Below are 7,771 nucleotides of genomic sequence, written 5' to 3'. Positions count from 1 at the left end.
ATGTATGCAGTGTATTATTTGTTGAAACTGTACTTTCGATTTGATTTGAAACTGTCTCATTGCTATATGTTTATCAATAAAACTTTGAAAAGAAAAAAATAAAATAAAATAAAATATCTACTTCATTCACAAAAAAAAAATTTATTAAACTTTTTGGTCAAAATAGTTGGAACAAATATACAATCTCGTTTTACTAGAACTGTTTTTTCTTATGGATCAGGGCTGACGAATGCTTGAACAACTCTGCTCCACATCTCAGATATAAACTGTGTCACAACCAGGATACAGTATTATTTTTAAATAAAATAAAGATACTTTAGGTTGTCAATTTCTAACTTAATGTGAAGTAAAGGGACATTCTGCTAGTGTTAATTCAGAGGACTTTTTTCTTTGCATATCATTATTAATCCAAATATATGTTAATTTTAGCTATAGCATATGCGTCCTGGCTCCACAGCCCTCTGCAGGACACTGAGCTTGCGAGTTAAATCCCTCAGAAGCAAGCTCTAGTTACTTAGTGTTGGTACACCTCTCTATTTTCTGTGTTGGGAAATCTTGATTTTGATATCAGAGATCTTTTGAAATAAACCAAGGTACTGGAGGCATCACAAAATTAAAACTTTTAATTCTGACTTGAAATGCAATATGAAATTTAGCATGCATATAATTTTAGCAATATTTAAAAAGTACATTTCCCACCCAAAGTACTTTTTAAAAGATTTAAAAAGCACGCGTTTTCAATTATTGTGAATTTGAGATGTACTTTAAGCCAGGTATTAATTTGATAGCAATTTCATTACTCTTGCAATTATGTAACTTGCTTTTTGGAGGCGGACTGAAGTTACGGCCTTCCCCCAGGCCTTATCTGGTGTAACAAAAGGACTATTTCTGCAGAAACAAAAGACAGTGATGGCAGCCTGGGGTTGTTAACACATAGAATCTGAAGCACTACACATATCATGCCCTTCTGCTAAAGGACAAGTTTCCCAATTTTTTTTAACAGTTTCTCAAATTACTCTTCAGAATTCTGCATAATTTTATTCTATGTAATTGAGACAAATAAAAAGACAATACTTATGCTCGGATTTAAGAACACTTTGCAGTGTGCTGTTTATTGAGTGGCTACACCAGAAGGTGTGATGGTCAATGTGTGAGTGACTTGCCTGCCTGACGGGGCTGCAGCCACACACCTCAGGTGGGCACACCCGCCTGGCTCTGAGGGGCCAGCCAGGAATGGATGGTGGTCAGGCAGGCCATGGGATGGCGGAGAAAGAAGACTGAGCTGGGGACAGAAATGTATGACAACGCTTCTCTTGAAGGTTAGTTTTGGTCTATGAAGAGGAAAGGAAGGCTCAGACTTAAATAAACACATTTATTTTGAGTAATGGCCTTTATTGAGCACTGTCCGCCACGTCTGCTTTGAGTGGGTTTTCCCCTCGAGCAGAAGCAAGCATCTCTCCCTGGGCTAAATGCAGAGCTATGCCAGGATTCCAGCTGAGGTCTTTCCTCTGTTAGGAAGGGAAGTAGGAAGTGCATCTCTGTTCTTAATGGAGAGGACAATGCCTTTTCTTTGACAGAAAACAACGGCTTAACTATTTGAGATAAGACTTGGTCCTCCAGTTAGCTTTTTTAGTTGATTTTGTCCTGGAATATATACAAGTTATTGGTGGCAGCTACAGCAATAATGTTCTCCACAGGGTGCCAGGCTGTGTGAAGGATCTTCTTGTTGAAGTCTAGACTGTCCACACGAATCTCATCTTTCTTCCTTTTACCACCTGTACCTACTTTCCAGGGTTTTAAGCTGGCTTGGGGTTTGCTGTTCTCTCTTGAAGTTTCCAGTGTAACATCCCGCCGAGTGTTTCTATCAAACATTCAAAAGAAGTTGCTGTAGGACCCCATCATCATAGCACTGTCTGAACCATTCCAACAGCACTCAAACTTGTCAAAGATGCAGTCATTATACGGGGAACAGAGCTTGCTTCACAGGTACTCATGTACCTGTTGGGTCTCCACAGGCCTGTTCTCCATGTTGAGGTCCCAAACCTTCACCGACAGGTAGTCCCTGGTCATCATGTATCGACCACTATGGCTGAATTTGACATCAGAGATGGATGAAATTATTTCTGAGAAAAAGGATCTACTGCTGGGATCTTCAGGCTCTTCAAAAAACTTAGTGTCTGTCACACAGGGCAGAGGAACGCATGTCACATAGCCGATGGTCCCTTTGCTACTGCTGTAGACAAACACATTGCACTGGTGTGGGTGGAACTCGGCAGCGGTGATGACTTCTGTCAGCTCTTTCATGTTAGCAGGCTTGATACCCACAATGTTAAAACTTCTATCTGATTTCTAAATGCCATAGGTTCATTCTCAGGTCATCTGCAGAAAGATATGTTTCATGATCACTATTTACTGAAATGGAATTTATGATATGTATGAGCTTTTGCAAAACTTCACCGCTGACTTGCTTCTACCATAAGGTCCATGGGCTTCAATATAGGACCCCATAGTGCTGTAATTCTAAAAGGATTTCTAAATCGTCCATCTTCATCTTTTAAGTTATAACCTTCTGCTCTTTTATCCCGTTCACTTATTTTCCATAATTTAATAGTTTTATCATTTGTAGAGAGTAGAAAATGAGCAGCATTCTGTTGTGGCAACCACCTAATTTTATTAATTTTCTCTTCAATTTCTAGACTTTTCAAATAGTCAAACTCTTGGTTCATGATTTCGAAAGATACTGTAAGCATTATATTCTCCCCTAGAATGAGGATGGCTTTTATTCTCTTGTTCCCATTGAAAAGCAGCAACTCTGCCACCCTTGTCTCCTATTGTAAGATCTCCAGAGTAATTAAATTCAACAGTTGAAATGATGTCAGCTTCCGCCACGTCTTCGTCGACGGCGCCCTTCACCTGCGAGAAGCACCACTGGAAATCGTTGCCGTCCGTGGGGCAGCCGCCTCCTTCTGCTCCTCGGAGGTGCTCCACACAGGCCTCACAAGGATTCTGAAAGGACTTAGAGTAACACTGAAAATGGAAAGATCTTCAAAATTCACTTTTCATGGCTCCCAATCCTGTTAACATCTTAATTAACTCTGTCGTAACTGCAAATTTGCTGGAGACAAGAACTTCCTCAGTTTAATGTAACTGTATATACAGCTCTTAGCATGGCATTTTGCAGAGAGAGGTTTTTAAAATTCAAAAAGCATGCATTCATCTGGAAAGATTCCCTGACAAAATGTGACAGGATAGCTCCTGTCAGAGAAGGTGGCTCCTTGTGCACTACTGCCTGCATTCTAGAGGTCTTCGAACACCACACAGCGAGAGCAAATGGAATGGAGAAAATGTTCTGAGATTAGCATTTCCCCTCATGGATCTGAAGAAAACTGCCGCTACCTGCTCTCCCCATAAAATCCTTTTCACAGCATTAAGCATAAAAAACAGACTATGTCAGTCCTTGCCAACAAATTAAACTTGACCTAATGTGGACCTTTGACCCAACAACAGAAAACCTCATTTGTTTGAGTAATTGTGCAACAGTTGCCAGATACACTCTACCTAACTGATACACATTATAATCATTTTAGTAGATAATAATCAACTTACTTTAATTTGAGATATTTAAATCTTATAGAGATAAAATGTTTTACCTGGTGCTACACATGTGCTGATTACATAAAACTCAACACCACAGGCTGTAACTGATTCTACAACCATCGTTGTCTCTATTCATTTCACATTGCTTTCCACTTTTTGCATAATTTTCTCTTTTGAAATTAAGGCAATACTTGGTATAAAAATTGATGATTTTTCAAAACTGAAGCCTAGATCCATGCTCCTTTCACAGTCCAACATTGCTTTTACATTTCTAGTTTATATTGTCTTTAGAAACTTAAAGTAATACTTATAAAAATATATTTACAACTATTATAACCTGATATAAATTTATCATGCATATAAAATATGAATGCTATTCAGGAGTTTGAAGCAAGAGGATGAAACTTTAAGGCCAACCCAAACAACTTAGAAAGACTCTATATTGGGTGGCAAGATAGCTTAGCAGACTAAGCACCTGCTTAAGCAACTGCAGGGACCAGAGTTCGATCACCGGCACCTCATCGTGTTCCAGCCCCACCCCTAGGCCTGCTGAGTGGGCCACTGAGACCAGGTGTGGTGGTGCATGCCTGTAATCCTAGTGCTAGACAGCCTGAAAGCAGGAGGTTCACTATGAGTACAAGCTGTGTAGTGAGACCCTGTACCAAATACAGAAAGAAAGAAAGAAAGAAAGAAAGAAAGAAAGAAAGAAAGAAAGAAAGAAAGAAAGACTATCTCAAAATTAAAAGGGCTTGGATGTAGCATGATAAAATTAAATGTGAATGCAAAACTGACAAGCCTTAAAATGCAATGCAAGGGACACAACTTAAAATGATTTATTTTTTTTTTAAAGTAAGAATCTCAGCCATGTGCATACCCACAATCCCAGCACTCAAGAAGGTTGAGAGAAGAAAATCACAAGCTCAAGTCCAGCCTGGGAAACTCAGCAACTGTGCAGTACCCTATCTCAAAAATAGACGTTAACTAAGAAGAATGTATGCAGTGTGTTAATTATTGAAACTGTCCTACCAATTTCATTTGAAACTGTCTCATTGCTATTTGTTTATCAATAAAATTATGGCAAAAAATAGACGTTAAAAAAGGGTTGCAAATGTAGCTCCAAGTGAAAGCCTTGAGTTTAATACCTGGCACAGCAAATAGTAAATAAATAAAAATAAAAGAGAAATGAATTTCTTCTAGAATGATCCAAAATGAGCTAAAAATTTAAAGTCTACCTGATTACTAATAAAGTTTGAGGGGCTGAGGAGGTAGGTAGGTAGGTAGCAAATTGTCTGTCTGGCAAGCACAAGGCTGTGAGTTGGATCCCTGGTACCTCATGCCATGCCAGCCCCTGATCCAGGTGTGGTGGCATACACCTGTAACTCCAGCACTAGGGAGGTTGAGTCAGGACTATGAGTCTGAACTGCATAGTGAGACTCTGTATCATATATTAACAAATAAATACACAAATAAATATTGAACAGTGAACACATTCAGGATGCTAAATCAATACAAATAGTGCAGTCATGTATTAATTCATTACAAAAGCTAAAAACAAACACTGCATATTTCATGTATATTTTATACTTATGCTATCAGTTTTATAAACCAGAAGTAGCTGTTTACAGTAGAGTTAGAGCTTGGGAAACAGCTAAAACTGGTATTATAAGATAAGATGTTTGATGGTACACATCAGGAATACTAGTGATAAAATTCAGTCAGCAGCACCTCACTATCTGTAAGATGAGATAAAACAAACATGAAGTCAAAATAAGCATCAAAATCCAAAATATTGAGATACTAGCTTCAGTTAAATGATAATGAATAACTTTCTATCTATAAAATCTTCCATTCCTGAAATATTATCTTACTAACCTAAAAAAAAGAGAAATAAATTGTTCACTTTTCTTCTACTATTGCAAAGATCTCAACAAATTTTCTTTGTAGCTACCAAACCTTCCTCTCTGTAATTCTAAGATCATGCTAACTGTAAATACTAGCAGGCAACCCTGGGTCCAGTCCTCAGTACTGCAATCGATCAATCAACGCAGAGACTATTTGTAATGTGGACTATTAAGAAATTATGTGTTTTTCAGAGTACAATTTTCTATTTGATTTGCAGTATCTCCAGTCCCAGCATTTCATTGCAAGTATGTCCCAAATTATTTAGTACAACTAAAACATCTTCCTGAGATTTTCTGGTGTGTTTCATGCTTATAAACTATTTTCCAGTTGTATAATAGCTTTAGATCCTGTAATATATATGGAATAAGGGATAAGTGATAAAGAAATAACTTTAACTATTAATGGATATGCTAAAATACAATTTTAAAATATTTATTTATTTATTTTATTTGTTTGGTTTTTCTTACAGGGTCTCGCTATGCAGCTTAGACTTGTAGTGCTCCTCTCGTCTCAGCCTCCCCAGCGCTGGAATTACACGCATGCACCACCACACCCGGTTTCGGTGGCTGGCACGTCACGCCCCACAGGGGGTTCCAGGCCTGCACAGCATGTGGCATCGGGGATTGAATTTAGGTCCTTGCACTTGCCAGGCGGGTGCTTAGACCACTAAGCTTTCTCCTAGCCCTTAAAATACAATTTGTTGGGCTGGTAAGATGGCTCAGTGGACTACGTGCCTGCTTAAGCAAGCGCACGGGCTGGGCTTGGATCCCCTGAACCACATAACGCGTGGCCGCCCTGGGCTTGCTGAGCCGTCGTGGCGGTGCACGCCTGTGATCCCAGCGTGGAGAGGCCGAAAACAGGAGGATCACTACAGGCGCATAGTGAGACCCTGCACAAAATACATTAAAATGAATAAATAAATAAATAAATAAATATGATACAATTTTTTAAATGGAATCAGCTATATGGTGGAATTCCCTTTACTGAAAGCACAGAGCGGTTTTCATAACTGATCTCCCAACAACAAAAAAAGTTAAAATACTAAGAAAAATCTATTTATGCTTATTTTCCTTGACTATATTTATTAAGACAGGAGGGACTACTTAGAAGCCAAAAATCAAGTGAAGGCAAAAATTCAGAACGGTAAGCAGAGAATTTAAAACAGATTCTTTCCTTTAGGCAATTTCTGAACGTGGGCATCTAAGCTTTCATTTCTATGAGTTTTAAAGAGTTCAGGAATCAAGAACAATGTTCACAGTACATTCAAGGGAAGAAATTTAATGAAGAAGAGGAAAAGAATAAGACATAATGAATATTTGAAAAAAATAATTAATTTAAATTTCTAAAATTTATGGCAATGCCCTTTAACCACAGATTCAAAAACCATAATTATCCAGTGGGATGTTAAAAAAAAAAGAGATCAATATTGTAATGGTACAGAAAAAAAGGAAAAAGGAACACAGAACTTCCAAATAAAATCAGAAAACATCAAATTACCTTCAAAGGAATAATAATTGCATTTACACCAGATTTAACATTTGTAACAGTGGAAAACAGCAGCCAATGGAACTATGCTCACACACACAGAAGACAAAATAGGTATTTAAAAAAAAGCGGGGGGACGCCAGGGAGATAGCTCAGTGGAATAAGTGCTTCCCTGGCAAGCACAAGGGCCTGAGTTCAATCCCTGGTTCTGCCAAAAAAAAAAAAAAAAAAAAAAAAAAGATTGTAAGCCCAATGAAAAAATTAATCAAATTTATTGAAGTATTGGGTATTTAAAATAAAGTGCTTTACATTTATGCGTACATTTCAATGAATCGTGCTAGATTATTACAACTGTGTTACCACTGCCACAACCAAGGTAGGGAATATTCCATTATCTTCAAAATATGCCTCAGGCTTCTTTGCAATACAGCCCACCCTCCACTCCTGGTGGCAAAAACAACACAATGAATATAACTTACCAGTAGAGCATTATTCCTTTTTACATGAAAAGTATCATGAAAACATTCATTTTTTTATGTCTAAAGAATTTCACCGGGGCCAGTCAAATAGCTCAGTGGATTAAAGTACCTGCTTAGGGGAGCGCAGGCCCGGGAGTGAGTGAGAAGACCCAGGCTGCGGGATCCTGAACAGACCCGGAGCGCAGGCCCGGGAGTGAGTGAGAGGACCCAGGCCGCGGGGTCCTGAACAGACCCAGAGCGCAGGCCCGGGAGTGAGTGAGAAGACCCAGGCCACGGGGTCCTGAACAGACCCAGAGCGCAGGCCTGGC

The 7,771-nt window shown here is 38.8% G+C and overlaps 1 pseudogene; it reads right to left on the bottom strand.

Annotated features, from left to right (window-relative positions):
- Nucleotides 1-1,427: 1,427 nt before the first annotated feature.
- The window catches only part of LOC101570232, a 9,011-nt pseudogene continuing 2,667 nt past the window's right edge, over nt 1,428-7,771 (bottom strand).

Source organism: Octodon degus, unplaced genomic scaffold, assembly GCF_000260255.1.
Source record: "Octodon degus isolate 3935 unplaced genomic scaffold, OctDeg1.0 scaffold00220, whole genome shotgun sequence".
NCBI lineage: Eukaryota > Metazoa > Chordata > Mammalia > Rodentia > Octodontidae > Octodon > Octodon degus.
The sequence above is the reverse complement of the archived record's forward strand: the minus strand, read 5'-3'. Positions and strand labels throughout refer to the sequence as shown.